This window comes from Rhinolophus sinicus, linkage group LG01, assembly GCF_036562045.2.
Source record: "Rhinolophus sinicus isolate RSC01 linkage group LG01, ASM3656204v1, whole genome shotgun sequence".
Taxonomy (NCBI): domain Eukaryota; kingdom Metazoa; phylum Chordata; class Mammalia; order Chiroptera; family Rhinolophidae; genus Rhinolophus; species Rhinolophus sinicus.
In genome coordinates this window covers 193,871,557-193,896,546 of record NC_133751.1, presented here as the reverse complement: position 1 = coordinate 193,896,546, position 24,990 = coordinate 193,871,557, and positions in this window count along the sequence as shown.

Sequence of the window (24,990 nt, the reverse complement as noted above, 5' to 3'; positions counted from 1 at the left end):
AATACAGGTGTCATCATTAATATTAACATTCAATAGACAACCATCAATTCAATAGGTCTCTACAAATGCTCAAGTCACTTCTCTCATTTGATTAATATTTATTAAGCACCTGCTGTATACCGCACACAGTGCTGGGCATTAGGGAGGCAATGGCTCATACAGTCAGTGACCTTTGCAGTCCTTCTAGCGTTTATAGTATCATACAGGAGACAGACATCAACCAACTAGTCGTACCAGTAAACATGCAATTACAACAGTGATGTGTGCTACAACCTAAAGGTAGATGGTGCTACTAGAGCATTGTTTTTCTTAAACTAAGAATTTTATTTTAAAAATCCATCTGCATAGTAGGCAAATCCAATACTGTTGAATTCTGGCCTAGAGCAGAGAAAACTCAAATCAAAGAACCAAAATCAACATTTTATAGGCACAACATAACTGAAACAAAACTCTAAGGTACTTGGTCAACAAGGTGCTTGATTCCATTTAAATGTGTTTCTTTAGCTTCTACACTGTGTCAAGCAGTGCTTCTCAAACTTTAATACACATGGGAATTCCTTGGGGATCTTGTTCAAATACAGATTCTGAATCTGTAGGTCCAGGCTAAGACCTGAGATTCTGCCTTTCTAACAAGCTCCTGGGAGATATCATACTTCTGGTCCATTGATTATATCCTGAGTAGCTGCAGTGCAGGCCAGGATGCTGAGCTAGCATGACTGCTAGATCCCCACCCCATCCCCATCAACCCCATCAGAACTAGAAAAGTAAAGGAGAGAACATTGTGAGAAGCTCCTGAGTTTACTGGGGCTGTTTAAAGCTAATGTTGGTGAAGTGGTGGCTTTGTCCTGGGACAGGACACAGCCAGGGTGTGGGACAATAAAACAGAAGAATCAGTGGAATTCTGCTGCTGCTTCCCTCAAGGCTCCCCCAACACCTTCTGGCAAACAGCACCTGCACCCCTCCTGCCAAGACATAGAGATCTGGGCCAGATGCCCTTAGAAGAAACAGAAAAACCAGGGGGAACCAACTGACCTCCAGAAGTTATCTTCACATCCCTGCTCCTTCAAACTCCCAGGGCTGGAGACTTACAATCCAAAGCACTGGAGAATGGCCTGGGTATCAGGACTTTTTAAAACTTCTCAGGTGATTTCAATGTGCAGCCAAGATTCAGAACCATTGAATTCTGAGCCTCTTGTGAATCTGCTTCTCTGGGGAATGAAGGATGAACTCCTGACCGGAGGGGTTGTTTTGTGGGGTAAGAAACAATTGAATGTAAATTTCAGGTGTCAGAGCTCTAGGTCCTAGAGCTCATCTACCTTCTGAGTTCACTGGGGGCCTGCCTTCCCCCCATAGGCACTGTTCTGATAGCCCTAGAAGAAAATTGAGCACACACAACAAAATAACCAGATATTTGAGAAGCACAGCCATTTCAGAATGAAAAGAACCAACCTCCTGGGAGACAGATTCCAATAAAAGCAGAAACATTGAAGCATATGGACTAAGTATTTTTAATCAAACTGATAAATACTTTAAAAGATACATGAAAGAATTAATGAGAAGCAAGAAAACATAAAAAGAATCAAACAGAAATATTAGTAACAAAAATATAATAGAAATAAATAGAAAGCAGAATTGATACTGCTGAAGAACAAATTCGTGAATTGGGAGACCGAACTGAAGAACTGTCACAGAAGGAAGAAGAAAAGGACAAAGAAATAGACACTATAAAAGAAAAGCTAAGAGATAAGGAACATAGACATAGAGTTGCTAACATCTACATAATAGGAGCTTCATTAAAAGAGATAAAAATAAAGAGGAAGAGATATTTGAGAACATAATGAAGATCAATTTTTCTACAATAAAGTATATATTAATATAAATATCAAGGAAACATACTCCTAGATGTATTATAATAAAATTTAAGAATATTTTTTAAAGTTTTAAAAGCTATCGTAGAAAGAGCAGATCATACATAAAAGAATAAGAATCAGATGGACATCAGCAATATTAGACAAAAAAAAAAAAGATGGAGTAATGTTTTCACAGAATTGAAGGAAATAGAATTTAGAACCTAATATTTTACGTTCAACCAAACTGTCATTCAAATATTAGGCCCAAATAAAAATATTTTCAAGCATACAAGATATGCTGCAGAAAGACGTGCATTATGTATTTTTTTTGGTTGAAGTACTAGGGACGAGAAAAATCTAGGAGACTCTACACGAAATTTGTGGAACAAAGATGATCAAATACCTTAATAAACTTTCTTAACTGCTTAAAAAGGAAAAAGCAAGCTAAGTCCAAAGAAAAAGAGAAATCACATTCATAACAATCCAGAATTAAAAGCCTAGGTTATATCAATAAACATGATAGGCGTAAATGGAAGAGAGCACAGGTAATCCTAAATTTTCACCTTAGGCAAAATTAAAGAGCTACACAAATGTCATTAAAAATAAAAGTAAAGAAGATTAAAGCATTGTTAAAATGGCCAAAATGAAATTTTAAGATGATAAAAATAGGTCCATATGTGTCATTTATTATAACAAAGGTAGAGGGACTGAACTCACCAGTTTAAAAAAAAGTGCTGACAGATTGGATTTATTTTTTAAATTCTGATATGTGCTATTTACAAGACACATACTTCAAATATAGGATATTCAAAGGTTGAAAGAAAAAAAATGGAAAGACCTATTGGGCGAATATTAACAAAAAGAAAGCTGACTTAGCTATATTCATTTCAGAAAGATAATCTTTAAGTAAGAGCATTATTAGGAATAGAGTTGCCCAAGGACTTAGCAATTCCACTCCCAGGAATACCCAAGGGAAAATCATACAGATGAGCAACAAGTGAGGCAGACAGCCTCTAAAGCGGACCCCACCATCCCTGCTTACTTGTACTCACCCCCATTGGCAATCTCCTCCCCTGGAGTGCGAGCAGGACCTGTGACTTGCATCAAACCAATAGAATATGGCAATGGTGATGGGATGTCACTTCTGTAATTATGTTACATAAGATTATAACGTTTGTCACCCTCACAGATTCTCTCCTTTTCTCGCTTTGATGTAGTGACTGTGCTAGGGAGGAAATCAGGGTGCCCTTCAACTGAGAGCCAGCGAGAAACTGAATCCCTCAGTCCAACAACCTGCAAGGATCTGAATCCTGCCAACAACCACATGAGCTTGACCGTGAACCCTTCCCCAGTCAAGCCCTTAGATTAGCCACAGCCCCGGACAACTCCTTGACTGCAGTTTTCTAAGGGCTTAAAGCAGGAGACCCAGCTAAGCCACACCTAAAATCTCAACTCACAGAAACTGTGAGATAATAAACGTGTGTTATTTTAAGCCACTAAATTTTTGGTAGTTGCTACAGAGTAATAAATAACTAATACAAGAGATATATATGAGAATACAAGTAGTAAAACAAAATAATTCTTTTTTAAATCTGGAAACTACCAAATGCCCATCAGTAGGAAGACAGGATGAATAAACTGTGGTATGTTAACCTACTAGAATTTTACATTCACAGCCAAATGTCACAATATGGCTAAATCTTAGCAACATGAAAGCAAGTGGAAAAAAAATAATAATCCCCAAAAGATTACCTCAGCATGATACCCTTTTATAAGTTAAAAACAAATTAAAATCACAAACATATTATTTATAAAGTTACATATATAAAGCTCTGATAAAGTTAAACATAAAGTTCTTATAAATTTATACATAAACTTATCATGTGACCCAAAAACGCTACTTCCAGGTACTTATTCAAAAGAAATGAAAACATATATCCACACAAAACCTATTTACAGCAGCTTTATTCATGAGTGCCAAGAACTGGGAACACTTCAGTGTCCTCTACCCAGTGACCAGAGAAACAAACTGCATACCAGAGGGTAAGGGGGTGTTGGGGGTGGGAGATGATGGTAAGGGGGATCAAATATACAGTGATGGAAGGAGAACTGACTCTGGGTGCTGAACACACAATGGGATTTATAGATGATGTAATACAGAATTGTACACTTGAAATCTATGTAATTTTACTAACAATTGTCACCCCAATAAATAAAAAAATTTAAAAAAGAAGCAAATTGCAGTCCACCCACACAGTGGAACACTCCTCAGCAACAACTGACACATGCGACAACATGGGTGAATCGAAAATGCATGACACGAAGTGAAAGAGCCAGATTCAAAAGACTGCACACTGTATGATTCCATGTACATGACTTCCCAGAAGCAGCAGAACGCTGGGGATTAAAATCAGCAGTTGCCAGGGACCCAACATGGAAAGAAGGAATTGACAACAAAGAGCACAAGGAACTTTCTGGAATGATGGAACAGTTATCTATATTGATTTTGCTGGTAGTTATACAACTGTATTCCCTGGTCAAAATTCATAAAATTATACGCTGAAAAGGGTGAATTTTACTGTATGTAAATGATTTCTCAGAGAGATGATAGATGATAGATAGATAGATAGATAGATAGATAGATAGATAGATAGATAGATAGATAGATAGGTGTAGAGATATGACCAGTTAAGTGCCCCTGTGACAATCCCCTAGGCCAGATCCTTCACTCTGCCATGCCTTCCGGACTTTCCTAGCTCCTATAAGAAGAGCAAAATGAGAAGTTGTATCATTGGAAATGTTACGGTTAAAATTACCGTAGAGAATAGTCTTGAAAGGGGCCTGGCGAAAGAGGAGGAAGAGTTTTGACAATCGAAGTGATGTGTATAAAAGGGACTTGGGAAAATGAAGGAGTCAACACAGCTTTCTCTGCCTTGTTAATGGAGCTTTCTATGACTTTACAACTGTAGACCTTATTTCGCTCAAGGAGGGGAGTTACCAGGTCACTGTCCAGCCACCTTCAATACAAGGGGACCCCTCCCCAGATCCGCAGCCCTATTTGGTCCAGATTCACTTTGCCTTGGAATGCCCCCATAAATGGCCCATTAGCAGCCCACAAAAAGATTACAAAAACAATTCCATTTAAGAGAATGCACAGTTTAACAACACGATCCATGAGTCAGAATGTTCTGCTTCTGCTATCTTTCATGAACCAACGGAGCAGGGGGTTTGAGGTCACAGCCAGCCTGACCATATTTTCTCCTTATCTCCCTATTTTCTACTCCATAATGAAATTTAAATAGCTTGCTATCGCTAAGTAAATAATTGGCACTAGAACAGCCTTCTGGAAGCTTTTAATTGTGTCAAACCAGCTCTTCAATTCTAAACATTCCTTACAACCCAGCGATAGTTAGTGTTTTGGGTATCTTCTTGGCAGATGGAGAGAGGAGCAGAAAATAGGATAAGAGGCCAGAACTTCCCATTAATCATGGCAGTGCTCCTTTATTCAAAGATCATAAAACCCCTGAGGTAATGTCTTTAACTCGGTTGGGGGTGGAGGGGGGGATGAGGGTTGTTCTGACTGAGAAGCAGAAAGGCTGCATTTTAGTCTCTTTTGGGCTCCAGCCCAGCTTCGTAATTTAGGACAAAGCACTCGATAGCCTCTCTCAACCTCATTTTCCTCCTGTGTACACCAGACTCTGTAGCCAGGGTGTCCCCTCCCCACTGTCCCAGGTCAGGTGCTCTAATGAGCAGTAGGCTTACCCCCAAAGTTCTAGAATGAGAACACCACATCCATCTATACAGCTATACATCCAGAGATCCACTTTGGTCTTACCAGTATCCTAGGAACATGTGGCAGTGTCCCCACAGAGTGGCCAAACTATGCGGCATGCAAGAAAGACTCCAGGCTGCTGCTGCCTGCCCACTATAACCCCAGATGAGGGGTTACCCAACGCAAAGTTTTCATGGTCAGCTATGATTAGACACACCAAGTGGAACAAATCTGGTTTCTTGACTGCAGGACTTCCCAGAACCTTTATTTGTTCATGTGCTTGAGACTTTCCTAGAAGGAGTACAGTACGTAAGTATTTGACCAAGGAACACTTTTTTCTTTTTTTTTTTTTTTTTTCCAAATATCAACACGCAGGTCTGACCTGCCTTAAAAACACTGGTCCAAATTAATGATGCTGACTGCTTATTTTTCGTCCCTTATCCCCTAATCAGGAAGTATTCAACCCTGGCTGCAGAATAGCATCATCACCTGGGCCCTTTAACTGGGCCTCATCCATAGAGACCTGGCTTTAATTGGTCTGAGGGGTGGGGCCCCAACCAAAGTTTTGCATTCAGCTCCCCTAGTGATTCTAAGGAGCAGCCAGCATGGAGAACCACCAGCTCAGAAAGCATAGGCAGCTGCCTCCTCTTCCCATGCCTACTCTAGTGCATTTAAAGGGGAGACACCCCACCCCTAGGTCAGTGTTGGGGAGCAAACCCAAAGGTTTCATCTCTCCACTGGAGTCGAAACCACAAGATCCAGAAGCCCCTCACTACTGGAAGAATCTCCTTGGAAAATCGTCAATGAGTAACGCAGCATTTCCTAACAGTTACCTACTCAATTGGGATTCTAGCCCCAGTCATCTCTTTAAAAGCCCTGTGGAGTTGTCCTTTCAAAATGGAAGCAACTTTACTGATTTTCAGCTTATAAATGTAACTCCTGCTCATGGAAAGGGAGGGAGAGCTAGGGGGCAGGAAATACATTAAAATGTAAAGCAAAGAATATACAATTGTTCTAAATCCCCTCCATTGTGAGCATTTTGTGTTTACTTCTAGACCTTTATATGTTTTTAGTATTGTTCCGTAACCTGGTTTTTTACTCTCAAATACTTTTCCATCCCAATATAAATAAAAGAACACCATCATTTTTAAGGGCCCTATCATATTCTGGGTATATCATAAATTATTTAATCCATCCCGGTGTTTAGCTACTCTAGTGTGTACCATCAATGAAGCAATAGGTATCTTTGCACACGTAAGTGATTGGTTCCTGAGAAGAAATTCTTAGAAGAGGAATTGCTCAGTCCAAATCCTCATCCAACTGAACCCACTTAGCTGGGCCTCCATTTCCACTACCCATCAAGTGAGCTACCCTCCCCTCTCATTTCCCCATCCCTACCCTTCCAAATTTCTCCACTCTCTGGCCTTGTTCATAAAATATTTTCCAGCTGCTATTGGTCCAAATCCCTCCACCTTTTATCAAATCTCCTTCAAGCTTTATCTCTTAAAGCCAATATTTTACTTTAGAAAGTCTTCTTGGTTCTGTGTAAATCTCCCCCTCTTCTTGCACCAACTGGCTCAGTTCAGGCTGGAGGTCTCATTCCCCCAGCAGAGGTCACCCAATCCACCTTTAAGGAACTAGCAAGGAGGCAGCAAGCTAAGGTTGACCCTTCTGGAAAGTCTCCCAGGCGCATTCCCACACACTGCCGAGGCCCCTCCGCCCTCCCCGCAGAGCACCTGAACTTCCCTCAGTAGCAGCACTCTGTGTTATAACCGTTAGCACGTCAGCCTCCGCAACAGACACTAAGTGGTTTGTTGCCCTCATCCCTTTGCCCCCTGACCAGCACCACACTTGGCTGAGAAGGTACTTTCAGAGCTTACTGGATGTCTGCTATTAAAAGGCCGTATTTTTCCAGGAAAAACTCCAAGCTGTATTCCTAATATTAAAAGAAGTAACTGTGATCCCCCATCCCCACCTTTTACCAGAAAAGACACAACCTCAAGTCCATGCCTGAGCCGACTTGCATGACCTCACCACTAAAACATGGAGCATGTACCCAGAACTAAAATGAGCTCAGTTGTTCTTGGTATTTCTCTACCCCTGCACCCCTGACCCAACCTGGCCAACCACAGGGACAGAATGGCTGTTGACAGAAACCCCTCTCTGTGCCAGTCTGGTTCCCTTGGGCAAATGGCCCCATGTGTTTTGTTCCTGCCAGCTCCACTTAGGGACTTCCCACAATTCACAAGTTCATTTATTCAACAAGTATTTGTGACCGCCGACACTCGTAAAGCAAACAGAGCTCCAGTCTTCAAAGAGGTTATATTTCAGGGAAACCCAAAACTAGTAAATTAAAAAATGAAATAATTATAAATTTTGATGACTACTTCGAAGGAAATAAAAGGGAGGCTAAAATAACCGTGTATTATTGATCACCCTCAATTAGAGCAATCAGGGAAGGCCTGTCTGAGGAGGTGAGATTTAAGCTGGAGGAGCCAGCCCTCTGCCTGCAGTGAGGTGGGAAGGGAACATCCTTCCTGGAGAGGCAACAGTACCCTGAGTGACCCTGAGGTGGGAAAGGGCATGGCATGTTTCAGGCTTGGAGCCTGGTGAATGGGAAACAGACTGGAGGTGAGTTTGGGGGGGAGGCAGGGGTGTACATGTATACAGTCACGTACATGTGCTGCTTCATGATGGGGAGACGTTCTGAGAAATGTGTCATTAGGCAATTACATCCTTCTGTGAGCACCATAGAATGTACTTATACTAACCTAGATGATACGGCCAACTATACACCTAAGCTATGTGGCGTGCCATCGCGTCCGTTCTAAATTATCTGTCAGAACTCAGGATCCAGTGGGTTATTACCATTAAGTTATTTGGATTCAAAATTATTAAATACCCCAGGTTTTGTTTTGTTTTTTACGTATCTCCCACAAACAATAAAATGACTCTCTTTGACTCTTGAAAATACCTCAAACCGTGGTCACGTCAGGACAACCTACCCGGATAGAATAAAATTGGAACAATATGTTGAAGAAGAATCACACCAAAATTCTCTGAAATTCTAATTTTAATGTGCTTTCCAATTTCTTTTCATCAAATAAATCACGTGTATCTGTCATGTTAGTACTTTTTTCTTTCTAGTTTCAACTTTTGAATCCAAAGATCTTCACAGACTCCTCAGTGACAGGGGAAGGGTGCTGGCGGAAGTGAGGCAGGAAAGAGCCACTTTATACAATCTTGAAATAGGAATGTGGACCCTCCTCCACCTCAAACAGTGTTGCTGAAACCTCTCATTCTCAGTTCCTCACGCCTATTCTGCTCTAATCTGGGGCCCCACATCCATCCAAAACTTCTTTCCATAGAGGTATTTTTGCTCCATGCCCATGTTTACTTGTCTGGCCCTAAAGTTAGAACATCCCCAGGTGAGTGTCAGTGTAAACAGGCCCAGACGTGAAAGGAGCACATAAAAACAGGAGCTGTTTTCTGCGTTAGGAAGGGAGGGTGGCACTGGCTAAGTCAAACATGTGTTACTTGGAAACACGACAACATTCACACAAAGTCGTCCTTATTCAGGGCTGTTTGTGAATAAAACATGCATTGAATCCTTCTGAGGGTTGCCCTTAACACCCTGCCTCCCAGTAAGAACACCTCCAACTATTAGGCATCAGGAAGTTGTCTGTGCATTTCCAAAAGTAACTCAAATCTCAACCCCTGGGGAAATGAGGAAAGGAGGGGCCGGAGGAAGACGGCACAGTTCTGTCACGACTGGATGAACATTGTTTAACCCGTCTTTTTAGTCTCACCCTGAAAAATAATTCCAAAACTAGTCTTTTTTAAATAATGCACTTTGCAAACATACAAGTTCTGACAATTAAGTTCGCGAACCTGTTGCAATGCTGTCGCTAACCTTTTTTGATATCAGAGGGATTATTCATTATGAATTTGTACCAACTGGACAAACAGTTTGCCAAGTTTACTAGTTGGAAGTGCTGAAAAGGCTGGGTGAAAAAGTTAGACAGCCTGAACTTTTCACCAACAATTGCTGGCTCTTGCATCACAACAATGCACCAGTTCACACGGCACTGTCTGTGAGGGAGTTCTTAGCCAGTAAACAAATAACTGTATTGGAACATCCCCCCCACCTACATACCTCATCTAGCCCCAAATGACTTCTTTCTTTACCCAAAGAGAAGGGAAATAGTGAAAGGAAGACATTTTGATGACATTCAGGACATCAAGGATAATATGACAACAGCTCTGATGGCCATTCCAGAAAAAGAGTTCTGAAATTGTTTTTGAAGGGTGGACTAGGCACTGGCGTCACTGCATAGCTTCCCAAGGGGAGTACTTCGAATGTCATCGTAGTGATATTTAGCAATGAGGTATATAGCCCTTTTTCTAGGATGAGTTCGCGAACTTAATTGTCCAACCTCATATACTGGGGTTTTAGGTGGTTTGCAACATTGCCAAGAACAGTGAGAAAACAAAGAAAAGCAAGCCATGATAACTGGCCTTCCAAAATGCTTACTGGTTAAAGATATATTGAAATGGTCTTATCATCTAAGGGGGGGGCAGGGGGAGTTGAGGAGGGATCTCAGTGGAAAGCAGTCAGGCAGCACTCCAGGCCTCACCTAAGAAAGGTACAAAATGCTACAGAGAAGAATTCTACAGCCTCCTGTGAAGATCAGCCATAGCTTCACAGAGGGATTGTCTCTAAATTCTGTTCTGCTCCTTACATCTCAGAATCCAGGAAGGTTCTGAGAGAGGTTAGGCTTTGCCAGCATCTACTTTTCCTGAACTTAACATATGAAGAAATATCTCTGAGTTTGTGCAAGTACAAGAAATTTCAGGGTCCTGAAATCTTAAAAAGACTGGGATTCTAAAATTTCAAGATGAACATTCGAAGTAATTGACCCCAAACATGGTACAGGGGATTTTTAACACTGGCCTCAGAACACCCCTCAATGTAGGATTCCAGGAAGTCTACCAATGAACAGGAATTGTCACAAGAGATGACATCCAAGGGCCATCTCTGTCCTCAGCTTTGCAGCAGTTCAACCTAGGGGGGACTTGTCTTCCTATGAAAGACCAATGAGGCAGGTAGCAGTTAGGGCGCCTGCAAAAAGCCTTACAGAGACTTGAAGCAAATCACTAAGATGGCCACATCTCCTTAAACAAAATGAATTTGTTACATACAATCTTCCAAAGCTTGCTGAATAAATCATACTCTTACATTTTGGTTGACTTGGGTTTGAGTTTTAAAATAGATAGAAATATGTGGAGATTCCAAGTTCCAGAGCACTTAACTTCTGGATGTGTTAAGTCACTTTACAAAAGGATTTGCCAAAGATTTCTTTAAATGTCAAGCTCCTCTTCAGCAAGTGTGTTAAAGACTCTTAACTACCTAAAAGAACAGATGGTTGGTTAAACATAAGTCCCATCTGCAAGACACCACAGCCATTTGAAAATGAATCCCAAATGACCATGAAGCAGCTATGAGAAAATGTGATTCTATTTACAAGTCTTATCTATACACACTTCTTCAGAAACAACTTGATTCTTTGCAATAATCGCATACTAGTCTTGACATACAAGGCCTTGTTGCTGAATAGCTGTCACGTGTGAACCACAGGCCAAGGACAAAATAACCTCAGGGATAGGCAGGAAAGGAACGGGTTATTTATCACTGAAAGAACGCATTAGGAAGTATCCCACAAGCACAAGTCAACTGTTCTGAAGTAATCCTGAGGATTCCACCCAATCACAGTTGTCACCCATTCAGTGGTTATTAAGGTCAGTTAGACCATGCCCAGTTCAACTGAGAGCAATGGTTGTCAAACTCTGCTCCCTGGAGGTGCCTCAGGGCTCCCCATCTAGAAGTGGGAGGTGAACTAGATAGGACTCTAATACTACCCCCAAAAAATATCTAGAAATCACTCCATATCACTTCCTGGAAATCTTCCTCATTCTTATTTACAGCTGCTTTGCACTCCATTGTGTTTGAGTACCACAGTTTTTTCGGTTTCCTATGTTTGGGCATTGAGGTGATTTCCAATGGTTTTGTGATTAAAAGTAGTACTACCTTGTGATAATCTATTTACAGAAGGGGAAACCAGGTCTGTCTTACTTTATCCACAATCACTGGGGTCCTGGTTGTGATGTTTGCATTTTGTATAATATTTGTGATATATATCATATTAAAATACAAACATCTGTATTTGTAAATGAGTAAGCTTGTGTATTTGTGTTTTCATATTGTTGGAAGTATATCAGGATAAATTGCTAGAAGGCAGATTGGTAGGTAAAGGATAAATGCATATATAGTTTTGTTAGATATTACCAAGTTTCCCTCCATAGAAATTGTACCATTTTTCATTCCCACCAACAATGTATGAGAATACCTGTTTTCCCATAGCCTTACCAACAAATGTATTGTCAAGTTCTCAAATTTTTGCAAATGTGATGAGGTAAGTTTGGATTTTAAAGAAAGGAACACAGTTGTACACATTAAAGATTTATAATAGAAAAACAAAAACAACACATAGAAAGATCATTGGAGAGGATAGTAGAGAGAGGGATAATCTAATGTGTTTTACATAATAAATACATAAACAAGAGGTTAAGAAGTACAATGAGATGAAAGAAGGAAGAGACTGAGCTAATAAAAACCCAAATTATTTCTTAATCTCTGAAATTAAAAACACTGTTAAATTAACATTATATGCAAGCAAGGAGAGTCAGTTTTGCTGATTGATGCGTGAGTTCTAGGGTTGTGTATTTAGACAGGGGTGATGCCAAAATGCATTTTCTTCCTGTTGAAATGCCACCTCTGTACCCTGAATATATTTATTCAATGGCATTTGTCTCACTATATTACAATTCTTTATTTTCAATTTTGTCTTTCCTCCCAGATGGTGAGCTTACCCAGGATGGAAATACATCTTATTCCTGGCTGTATCTTTAGGACAGACTACTTACAGATGACTTTAGTCTCTCGCAATTAAATCTTGGTTGAAGGCAAGGAAGGAAACGTGGAATAGAAAGGAAACATTCAGTAACAACCTAGAATGGAGGTGCCATAGAGCAAAACATCAACATTCGTTCCAGTGTGAGATTTTTGTTCAAGGAAAGCACTCTTCCCACAGTCAACTTACTGCAGCTTTTCAACAAGATGTTTTCTAAACATATATTTAAGTACAAATTCCCATCAGAATAAGATGATGATGTCACATCCCAGGGATGATGGCTAATGCCCAGTGAACAGAAAACAGAATGAAAAACGTCATCAATTGTGTCAAGATTAATCTTTTAGGGCCTAAGTAAATCTCCAAGCTTTGATTACAGGTGTCAGTGAAGTACTTAACCTTGGTGAGAAATGGCAGCCAGTGGGACTCAATGAAGCATGAAATTTAAGTACAAAATTATTTTCTAGCAGGCATTCATGACTAATAAGGCATCGTTATCACTAATGTAATAAATAACTAAACTTGAGAGCTAGCCCACACTTTCACATATTAATCTTTGGGTCCTCATAGTCTCAGGAAATAAGTTTTGTGATAATCTATTTACAGAAGGGGAAACCAGGTCTGTCTTACTTTATCCACAATCACTGGGGTCCTGGTTGTCTGAACTCTGTGGTTGCACACTGCAGGCCAAAGGAGCTGAGTTAAAACCTAACAAGTGATTAGAATGGACTGGAGAAATTGGAACCCAACTCTAATTAAGGAATTTCCTAGTTACTCTCCTCTCTGCAGACATTACTCCATTCTTGGTCATTAGCCTTGGCACAGAATTTACTTCAATCACACTTTCAGCAAAACAGCAATGGCAGACAGAGAATATTGTTTTCAAGTCACACCTGGCCACAAAACAAATCCCTTCTGTCCTTTCCAGAGCTATATCCCCAATCCCTTGGAGCACAGAGCTGCCCGCTGTCCCCAGAATCAATTTTAAGAGCTCCCTGTTTGAATCTGTGCAGAGCCTACCTTCCTGACTCCCCATCCAGGCTTTCCCAGATATGAACTACCCAAGGCTCTGGCTCCACTGGCTTCCCTCTTGGCTGTTCCTTCCTTTCTTACCACATTTTGACCTGGTACCATAGGTTCTGGGCAATCTACTTCCTGACCAACTGGGAAATCTCCTGGGATACAGGCCCCAGAACCCACCACCCAGCCCCCACAAGGCATTGCCAGTGCTCAGTGCCCACCCAGGGCAAGGTTTGAAATTGTCAGTGATCAAAACAACGGACAGATTGTCAGCACTATGAGTATTCTTCTAAGCCCAAGTGCAAATATCAATTTATCAAGTTTTCTTTATCATCTACAGCTAAGCGCTAGAGACATTAAACATACTCACGGGAAAGAGAGAATAATGTGGAGAAAAGACATGGTATCAACATGCGCATCTGTGTCTCCTATCTCTATTCATTGCCACACAAGCATAGTCGTTAAGGGCTTGAGTTCTAGAACCAGCGGCCTGGGTTCAAATTCTGACTCTGCTACAGGCGATATCACTTTGGGCAAGCAACTTACCTCCCCCATGCCTAATTTTCTTCATCTGCAAAATAGAGATAATAATACTAAGATCTGTCTCATAGGGTTGTTATGGGGAATCAATGTGAAATACATGTGAAAGCACTTAGAACAGTGCCTGGCACATATTAACTATCGTTTCCATCATTTCACTTTACCCAGGCTCCAAATCTCTCTTATTTTCATGTCATTTCTAATCAGTTGTCAAGTCCAGTCATTATATCACTGTCACATATTCTCCCCTTTCTCTCTATTCTCTTTGCCACTACTTGAATACAGACTCTGAGGTAAAGTCTACCAGTTGCCTTCCCCTACATTTCTTCTCCCCTTTCTCTTTAATAAAAGAACCCTCAGTTTTAGCCAGACATATCGCCACACCCAGCTAAAAGACTCCATTTCCCAGACTCCCCTCCAATTAGGTGTGGCCATGTGAAAAGTTCTAGCCAATGAGAAGTAAGTAAAAGTGTTTTGTGGAACTTCTGGGAAGTTTCCCTTTAAAAAAAACCTGGTCTTCTACATTTTTTCTGTAGTTTGCTCCTGGATGGCTATTGATAACAATGGGATGGGAAGCAAAGAACTGTAGAAGACTAGATCCCTGATAACTATGGCACCTACGCATCAGTTCTTGATTGCTTACCACCACTTCTTTTACATGAAAGAGAAATAAACTTTTAACTTGTGAAAATGACTGATAAAGGCAGAAGAAATTAATCCTCACTGAAACAGACTCCATTACGTCAATCTCTCCTACATTACAACAATGGCTTCCTGACTTCTCTCCCCACCCAACCTCTCTTTCCACAGAGTTGCCAAATCAATCTCCCTAAAGCACAGTTCTACACCTTCACAGAGCCTTCAGTGGCCTTCCCCCATCGCCCATCACCTTACCCACCATGGTCGGGCCCCTACCTACCTTTCCACTCTTACTTCCACTCCTCTTTTGCCCATCCAAACCCAGTGGCTTCCTGTTTCATTTCCTCCCCCCATTCGTTCCTGCCCTCCTGTCTTTACTCATACTCTCTTCCTTTTTAGACCTGATGTGTTGGATCTTAACTGTCTTTCAAGGGCCAAATGACATTCAATCTCTTGCATAGAGCCCCCCTGCGTTGATCCCCCGAGCCAGGAGTAATCTTCTGTCCTCAGAACCTCCCTAGCACTCCCTCTGGCTTGTGTCAGGACTCCAGAGCTTTTCTATGCCAAAAGCAGGTCATGGTTCCTACCCACCTGGCACCAGGATTTACCTGGTCACCTTCTCTTGGTCCTCTTCTCCCTTGCCTGGCCCAATCTCCTCAGGCCCCATCTTCCTTCCTGCGCCCAGAGATAGAGACACTGAATCCATTCACTTAAGGGATTTACCCTCACTTCCTGAGTCCCTAGGAGGAAACCATGGGGAGATGAGGTGACAGCCATAATAAATGTGAGACAAGTCACAGACTTAAGGAAGCTCACAGTCCTCGTCTGATTGTGGCTCCTGCTTGCTTGTTCTTACATTTTCTTGAGCTGGAAGCCATAAGCACCACTGGGCTTCTGCCTTTTACTTTCAGTCCTACAGGTGGGGCTCACCAAACTCCACACCCCATTTTAAACCTGCTGTCAACATCCTTCATGAAGACCTTCTTCCCAGCAACTAGGAAAGATATAGAAATAAAAATCCAAAGCAGATTCCTCCTGGTTCAAATGAATATTATGTATTTCAAAGAACCTTCAAACTGGAGAAAACCCTTCCCGGGGTTCTCTGTCCTGACAGGAGAGAGTCCTTTGAGGCATTTCCTCACATCCTCCTTCGTTGCATTGTTTCACTTTCTACCTTAACACACCATATAACTGCCTGTTTGTTTGTATCCCTCCCTTTCCCCAGCTATACTTGGCTTCTCTCCTGGTAGACTGCAAACTCCTCAGGGAAGAACCTAAATCTAGTCTATCTTTACAACCTCACAGAGTATACCTACACCAGTACCTTGCAATACCTTTCAATTAAAACCAAACCTCATTCCAATATGAAATTAAAATGAATGGCATTAATTAATTAATTAATTAAATCAGTGAAGATCAGAGTTGGCAGAAAGAATCTATGGAGAAGATATGGCCCCAGACCATTACACAAAGAATGGATAGAATTTAGACTTGCTAAGGAAAGAGAGAAATTGGATGAATAGGAGTTACTAGAACCCTAGACCAAAGGTCTAAAAAATTTTTTCCTGGGGGTTGGGGGGGGTTATCACTTTGTGAGGAGTGAAATGTCTATTACATTAGTTTGTACACCTGAAACTAATGGAAAAAAAAAGATTCTCCCTCTGCCTCTCTCACAGCATATATTGAGCTGAAAGGATCTTTCAGCTCTAATTAGCCTTCTGAAGAACTCAAAAATTTCTGAAGTAAGGTATCTCAGGACCCTTAGATTTTAGGTATATTTGGAATAACTGATCTTCTGGAAAATCAATAACAGTTTCAAAGGAAACCTTAGACCCAGACTTTGTAGTCCACACATTTTCCCACACCCACAACCTCCATCAATAATAATAATAATAATAATAAAGGCTGTGTGTGTTGAGGAGCTGGAGGAGAAGGTTGAGATGAAACTTATTGAATAAATGTGGTATTTCATATGCTCCAATCTGCAAAATTCATCTTAAATAAAAAGAATAGTTAGAATCATATCAGGTTCATCTCTGATGGAGTCTTTTAAATGAAATTGTTTGGACTTACAACCAAGGCAAGAAATTCTACCTTTGGAAGGGAAACATTTATTTTATAAGATGAACTATCAATCTCAAAATAATTACTGATGGTTAAGGAAGGGTTCAAACCAATTAGGTTTTCTGTTCAAGTTAATTCCATCCCATTTTTCAATACCTCTGTGAAGTCTTTCTGTAATCCAGGGTGAGTCCCTTCCAACCGCAGGAGGTCGCAGATGAGAGGGACAACCTGACCCAGGCTTCATGCAGAGCAGATGTCCCTGCTTCATGCCAATTAGGAGGCAGGAACTGTGCTCTCTGGCACTAGCCTCTGATTATCTGTTTATGTGAAGTTATATGTAACTGGAACCTCTTTGAAAGCTGAGCCGTGTGGAAGCCATTTAAAATCATTTCACTTCTAATTACAAGTCAGATAGAGCTGTTTTCAGGCAAGGGGAGGAACACTTCAGAGGCTGTCAAGGTTCAAAACATTCCATGGGTGACAGGTGGTCTAAATATTTGAAGAACTTTGTGTCCGAGATAACCTTGACTGGAAGAGTAAGCAGGGAAATGTTAAAGGAAATACGAACTTTGCATATAAAGTTGGAGCACATAAAACACTTACGCAAACCTCATTTTAGAAAGCACATTGGTCCGGCCCAGTGGCTCAGGCGGTTGGAGCTCCGTGCTCCTAATTCCGAAGGATGATGGTTCGATTCCCACATGGGCCAGTGGGCTCTCAACCACAAGGTTGTCGGTTCGACTCCCGCAAGGGATGGTGGGTTGTGCCCCCTGCAACTAACAATGGTAACTGGACCTGGAGTTGAGCTGCACCCTCCACAAGTAAGATTGAAAGGACAACAAGTTGACTTGGGAAAAAGTTCTGGAAGTACACACTGTTCCCCAATAAAGTATTGTTCCCCTTCCCTAATAAAATCTTTAAAAAAATAAAAGAAAGAAAAGAAAAGAAAAGAAAAGAAAAGAAAAGAAAAGAAAAGAAAAGAAAAGAAAAGAAAAGAAAAGAAAAGAAAAGAAAAGAAAGCAAAGCACATTGGACTGGGCCTGGGGGTTGGGAGGGAGGCATCGGCTTAGCTTGGGAGGCCACAGATGGACTGTGGGCTTTGAGGCTGGGAAGAACTAGGCTAAGTAAACAGGCAAGTTACGGAATCTCTCAGAGCCTCGGGTTATTTATCCATGAGTTGAGAAATAATTCCTACTTACAGGGTTGTTCTTCTGAAAATTAAATGAAATAATGTATGTGAAACCACTAGCCCTGGATTTGGCACATGGCCGTTGCTCCACTCCATGACAGCTATTATCCTACTTATTATTATTACAAGTCATAATTATTTGTTTGGAATAGAAGGTCAGGACACGTCTACAACATATGACTGGCTTTGCTTAGGCAAGAAGAGTTTACAAAGGCCTGGGAAGATTAGACGGAGGAAGTGCCATCTCCAACTTTGTCACTGTTACATAAATCCCAAAGCTTTTTTCCTTTGCCTACCTTCCTTCTAATCCTCAGCCCTTCTAGGCAGGTTAGTACATCTCAGAAATTGAGCTTAAAGTACAACATGGAGAACTAAGGACTCCAGGGGGCCAGGAGATCAACTTTCATGATGTTACATCAAAGCACGTGTCCAGCTCAAGAGCTGACCTAGTAAGCTGACCCATCACAGAGTCACAGAGGCCAGAATATGGTTGAAACAGATGAGCCTGTGCATCACACTGGATCCGAGGGAGAAACAGTCACCTGTAAGGGATGTTACTGACCTGTGGTGCCAGGTATGACCAACCCCGCTTTGGAAGTCTGCCCATTATAAGTTTAATGGACTGTAAATAAAACAATTATTTCAACAGTACTCAGTTGCTTCATCTGATGAAGCCCAGAGGTAGCTTCTTGTAAATCCATTACACTTCATCAGTTGCCCATAAATCTTAGACATGTCAGTTAGCACTTATTTTCAAGGCTGGACAAGATATCTTGGCTTACAGCTTCGTAATCCAACCTACATGTGGAAAAAGATAGAGATGTGAATCACAGGCAATATTCAAAATATTTCACAGCCAGTATAACTTGCTGCATCAGAAAGGACACCGTCCTTTTCCACAAACATCGGTCCAACAGTACCAGTGCATGTTGGCTGAGTACACAGAATGGAATTAAATTTTCTTCACACTGGTTGTCAGAATGAACATTAACCAGCTAACACTAGCTTTATACCACAACTTGAATGCCAAGTTTAATCCTGTGTGATTGAAAAACGCTGAACTCCACATCCCCCCAACCTGGGCTTAAATGCAAATCTCCACAGCCTTGTAATTACATGCAATACCACCATCAAGCATGACTATAATACCATTTTACTACACAAAGGAGAACTATTGAGTTCTATTCACAAGAGAAAGAGCTACAGATTCCTCTCTCAGTGGGATAAAAAGAGTACTTCACAGCATATATTTTTCTCATAATTAATTTTTATGAAACCAAGCATAAAAGATAATGCACCTGATTTCCATATTTTTTTAATCTGCCCTGGGGGAGTTCTAGCAAACCAGAAGCAGCAAAAATGATGGGACCCATCCAGATTTCAGCAGATGAGTCAACAGACAATCCAACTGTGAGAAGTGAACTTGTTTTGTTATCCTTCACTGCCCTTCCTCCACCATCCCCCATCACCAATCACCCATCCCCCATTCCCCACCAGGAGAGACCACATAAAATCCACACCAAACAGATGAGACTTTCCCATGTCAAAGGCCCCTAGGAAAATCCACTTGGTCTGTATCTCAATGACTAATACTCCTCATTGTCATAAAACCCTGCCTCACAATGAAGCTTTATGTAAAGGAGATGACCAGTCTTTCTGAGTCACCCACATTTTCCCATGGGGCACTTTCATGCTTCATCCTCTCTCCAAAGCATGAACACTTGAGCCCCACTCCCTAAGTTAGTGGGTATCACTGCCTGTAGAGACCTGTGAGAGAGTCCTGGGAGCACAGCCCAGCAGGTGGGAGGGACAAGCCAAGAAAATGGTGCCAGGTGACAGGCTGCCCACCATCACACTTCCTAGCTGCTCCCATCCACCCCCACTTCCTGGACTGAAAGCCAGCCTTAGAATGCAGGAACCAGGGGGGCTCAGCTTCACTGCCTCATGGACCCAGAGTCCCAGGCACCTTCTTTTCCTAAGCCTCCTTCCAGAACAGTATTCATTTCTTCTCCCAGACTCTGGTCCCAAAATGTCTGGTCACATCCCCTTTTCTGGAAAATAGAACTACCCGTCCCTTTTCTCAGTGTCTACCGGAGTCCCAGATCTCTTCATGGAGATGGGGTAGGAATGATTTCAGTGATTCAAAGATTTATTTCTCTAAGACAAGCAAGGTATCTTTCTGACCATCTCTTGCTAGAACAGAGGGAAAATACAGATTTAATCTCCAATAGAGCATACTGCTGCATAAACGGTGTACATTTTTTTAATTCTCTATATAGTGGATGTAGAGAAAAATTGATAAATCTTCTCCATGCGATCCTTGAAAATTGTTGTAGAAAACCTCCCCGTTGTTCTTTTTTCTCAACTTAGAACCTAGTTCCTTTGCTTCACATGCGAGCTAATTCAGATAAAAACTCACTGGAGCAAATACAATTAAGTAAATGTTTTACATAAAGCAATTTGTTTTTCATTATAAAATGCTAATTTGAAAACAGTAAATTTTTATTTCAGCAGCTTTATATTCACACCAACTATGGGTGCATGTCTCATTTAAAATCGGTAGTAATTTATTAATTCATTAATTGCACTAAAGAGTTTACAAGGTTGTTTGCTGCTGTTCCTGATAATTGTTGCTCTTTTATGCAGAATATTTGAAAGTAAAAATACACTGGTATTTATAGGCCGAGTAAATTTATTTGCACCAAATAAATTCAATCTAATACAAGAAGAGGGGTTCTTTTCAGTGCAGAGAATAGCAAATTTTGTGGCAACCCTAAAAACCTAGATATCACTTTTGATTTCCCAAGTCCCTCCATTTCCCTTTCTCCCTACTAAAACCTTCTCTGACAGGCTGTGGACTTTAAGACTGAGATTCCAAATGGGAAATATGACACTCAAAAGGTAGCTGTAAACATAACAAGATCTGCTCCCAGCTCTCTAAATTTGGAAATGCAAACAATACCGTCTCATTGTCTGATTTGCTATTGTCCTTCACTCCTGACCTTGGTCTCTACATTTCTCTTTGGAAGCTGAACCCTGCACACAGTTGAGCCCCTTCTGCTATAAATACAAGCACAGAGCCAGACACACACACTTAGAGAAACCAAATGATGGGTTTAAGCCGCATTAGGCTCATCATGGAGTATCTCAGCTCTACTGAGTCAGGATTTCTAGGAGCAGACACCTAGCAATCTGTATTTAATGGGTGGGCTCAGGCTGAAGTGTGAGCATCAGGAAGGACAGGATAGATCATGAGGCTGTGGTTGAAAGGTCTCCTGCAAATGTCTTTGCGGAAGGTCATTGGGCAATTGTGTTCGGATTGGATTCCCTTGTCTGACCACAGTGTGAAGCCACACTGCTATGAGTGACAGTGTCAGGTCCATCTTAAAGGACAGGCCCTTCATGAAGCCAGTGGTCCTGCAACAGAACATTAAAACTCAGTAGGCCGGCTTGAATAAGAAGTGGGATATTTTTCCTCCTACGGACATAGCTCTCTTAGGTCGGACTCTAAGTAATGCACAGATTCTGGGGGTGCTCCTAGATTATGCAATGGGGTAAACTGCCTTTGACTAGGACCACCAGCTGGGGGCTGCAAAGAGAGGCAGGGAGACAGAGCTGCTCCAGCTGCAGCCACAGCTGGCCCCCTGTTGTAAGTAGCTCTCTGTGTGTAACCCCCTTCATTGCCCCCAGTAAACTTGCGCTAATATCTGAATCATCAGTCTGGTCTCAGCCACGCTTTAGGGAAAGAGCTGTGTCTTCTCTTGGTAATCAGGGAACAGAGCCCAGGGGCTACTGGGTGATGACAGCATTAAACAGCCCCCCAAGAGGAAGACAAACCTCCAGAGACAAGAGTTGGAACTGGGACGTCTGGGAGTTCCTCCGTAGAGAGTCCCCCCTTATGATAAACTAGGGGTGTACATGAATGAAAAGAAATAGGGAAAGGGCTAGGAAAAAATGGGGGGGTAGAACCAAGAAATGGAAGATTTGTGTGACCATCTAAAACACCCCCACCTCAAGAAGGAATGATTCAAAACTACTGAGAATAGGTGAGAACTCACCCCCACACACACAGAGAGAAGTCCCAGAAGGAAAGGAAGAAGAGTGGTTAAGAAAGAGTTCGTAGAGCGAAAGGAATATAACTACAGTGAGAATGAAGGACAAAGCAAGGCGTGAAGCCCCAACGAGGAATCGCCAACAAGCATCTACATTGACTGGGCCTGAGAGTTTCACTCAAGCATCGCTGCTCCCACAGCATGAGCCATAAGAGTGATCTTTTTCTTCCCCAAATACCCTTGCCTCCCTAGGGACTGAAGGCGGCAACAGCTGAACAGAGTTGATATTAAACAAAACTCTTATACAAGTAGTTTAGCTGGTGCCAGGGGAAGAGAAAGGAGAAAGTAGTTATCAGAATGCTGACCAGTCCTCGGTTGAGCTATCTAGAAAGGATCTCCTTGGTACAATGTCCTGGGCAGAAGGGAAAAGCACAGGTCCCGATGGGGTAGCTGGAAGTCACAGATGGAGAAGGCCATACAGGGGCTCCACTCCAGCCATCATCGTAACCAAAGGATTGCAGTGTCTTCCTAACTGGTCTCTTTGCTTCCTTCCCCTCCCTGAAATTTCCTTCCCCAGGCAATTCATCCAACCTGCTAGAGTTATTTTTCCCAAATCTGACCACACTGCTCTCCATGCTAAAAACCCTTCAGTGGCCCCCCACGGCCTTCGGGATAACATCTGAAGTCCTCAGCACAGCACGCAGGGCCCTCTGCAATCTGCGTCAACATCACAGCCCTCTCCCCACCCCATCTCTCACTGGCAGAATGACTCGTGTCTTTCTCAGGATTAACATGGCATCTTCAATGGCAGGAAGGTGTGGGGGGACTGGGACAGCAGCAGTGGCAGGACTTAAGCAGTGAATGGCCTCACGGGGAACAAGGTCTAGTAATGAACCACAGGTGCCGATAGGAGAGTATTCCCGAGATGGAAGCATCCACAGCTCAACAGAAGGCAGACCCAGAGACAAGTATTGGGCAGCGGCATTTGACTTAGCTCTGGCCATTGTCTCTGTGGCAGCCATGGAAAGGCACCTCACAGACCTCCAACTCCAAGGTGCACAGGCCCAGCTGCTATACTTGGCAATCTAGCACCACCTTGCTACCAAGGCCACACTTCCCATGGGTTGCTTCCAGCCAATGACTGAGCACTGCAAGTATGCCGAGGCAGGTCTGTAACGAGGCTGGTGGCTGGCTTGGCTCTAAGGCCCCCCAGCATCCTTGCAGAACCTTTCTTTACTTACATGGGAGCCTAGGATGTTACTATCCAACCCTCTTCCCACGCTCCTTCACTCAAGACAGTCTTGCATCACAGTGTGACAGTCCTCCCTGACTGTCCAGCTCTCTCCCATTTTCTCTCAGATAGGTGTTTCCCTTAATAAAATCCTTGCGTGTTTAATCCTGTCTCCTTGTCTGCTTCCCCCAGGACCCAGATGAACTCAGTTCTCAAGAAAGGAGAGCCAATTACATACCTTACAAAGAGAAGTTTTATTTCCCTCATTATATGTCACTTCATAAGGCATATAAATGTCTAATCACTGTATTGTACTCCTGAAACTAATATAATATTGTATGTCAATTATAATTGAAAACATAACTATGAAAAAAATAAAAAGGAGAGACAACATGTGTATATTTGGAACCTGGAACCCTTAGCCCCTCATTTTTTCATCCCTCAAACATCCATGGAGCGCTTATTATGGTGCCTGGTGCTTATTAAGTTAGGTGTGGGGGGTGGGGATGGGAGTGAACGCAGGTGGAGGAGAAAGCTTAAAGTCAAGTCAGAATTCACCGGTCTGAGCAGACCCCGGGGCACTGCCCAGAACTCAGCACGTCTCTACTCCAGACCCTAACAAGAGGACAGATAACCATTCCTGATACCATTCCCTCTGGGGAATATTCTGCACCTTCAGCAGAATGGCACGTACAAGTATGTGAAGATCATCCAGCCAGTTTGATGGACAGGACCCCAGTACAGGTCAGGCAGAAGAGGAGGCTGAAGGATGAGAAACCCTACAGGAAATAGCTCCCAACATAAACCCAAATTCAAAATCAAGCGGAACAATGGAAACAGTTTACTCATAACAGGCCATCATCATGAAAGCCCATAAAGTCACTGTCAGTCAGGAGCTCTTGTTAAAAAAATTTTTTAAATCAATTTAGACTTTGAATGAAAACAAATCCTGAGGGATGAGAAAATGGTATTAGCCATCAGTGTCGCCTAATCATGGCTAACGAGGGTTCGCATGCTTATACCTGACGGAGGATTAAGATGTTGGCAGCAAGTTTATAAAATGAAATCATTGTAATAATGCGCCCCGCTCACCCGGCAAAGCTCTGCTCTGTGCTTCGTGGTGAGTGTCATTTAGCGAAGAACACTGAGCTGATGGACCTTGGTAATCGGGCTAATCTGCCTTTTCATTATGATCTCAGGGATGTGACAAAAAGGAATGTCAACATGATCTGAGGACAAGTTGGATTAGATGAGGAACAGCAGAAGGGTCTCTTTATCCCACAAAGAAAATCGAGGGGCCTAAAATTGTTAAATCTCCACATCTGTCACTAAATGACTAAACACCCCCAAAGAGCTTTTACAAAGACAGACAGAGAGTTAACAAAGAAAAATGTGGGGATTAGGCCAACCTCATCAAGCAGACTTCATGTTACAGTTCAGTGGCTTAACCAGATGTTGGAGCCAAAGGAATTCATAAGGGTCTTCTTCTAGTTGGGAGATTATTGCTAACAGAGCCAGCTCCAGGCAAACCGTGAATAAGGTGACCTGCTCTCTGCAGCTCCCTCCTTTCCCTCTGCATGTCCTAAAACGCCCTCCCCCGTCTCTGGAAGGGGTAGCTGCTAAATGTTCCATTTAGCCATCTGTGGGGACAGAGCCCCAGAA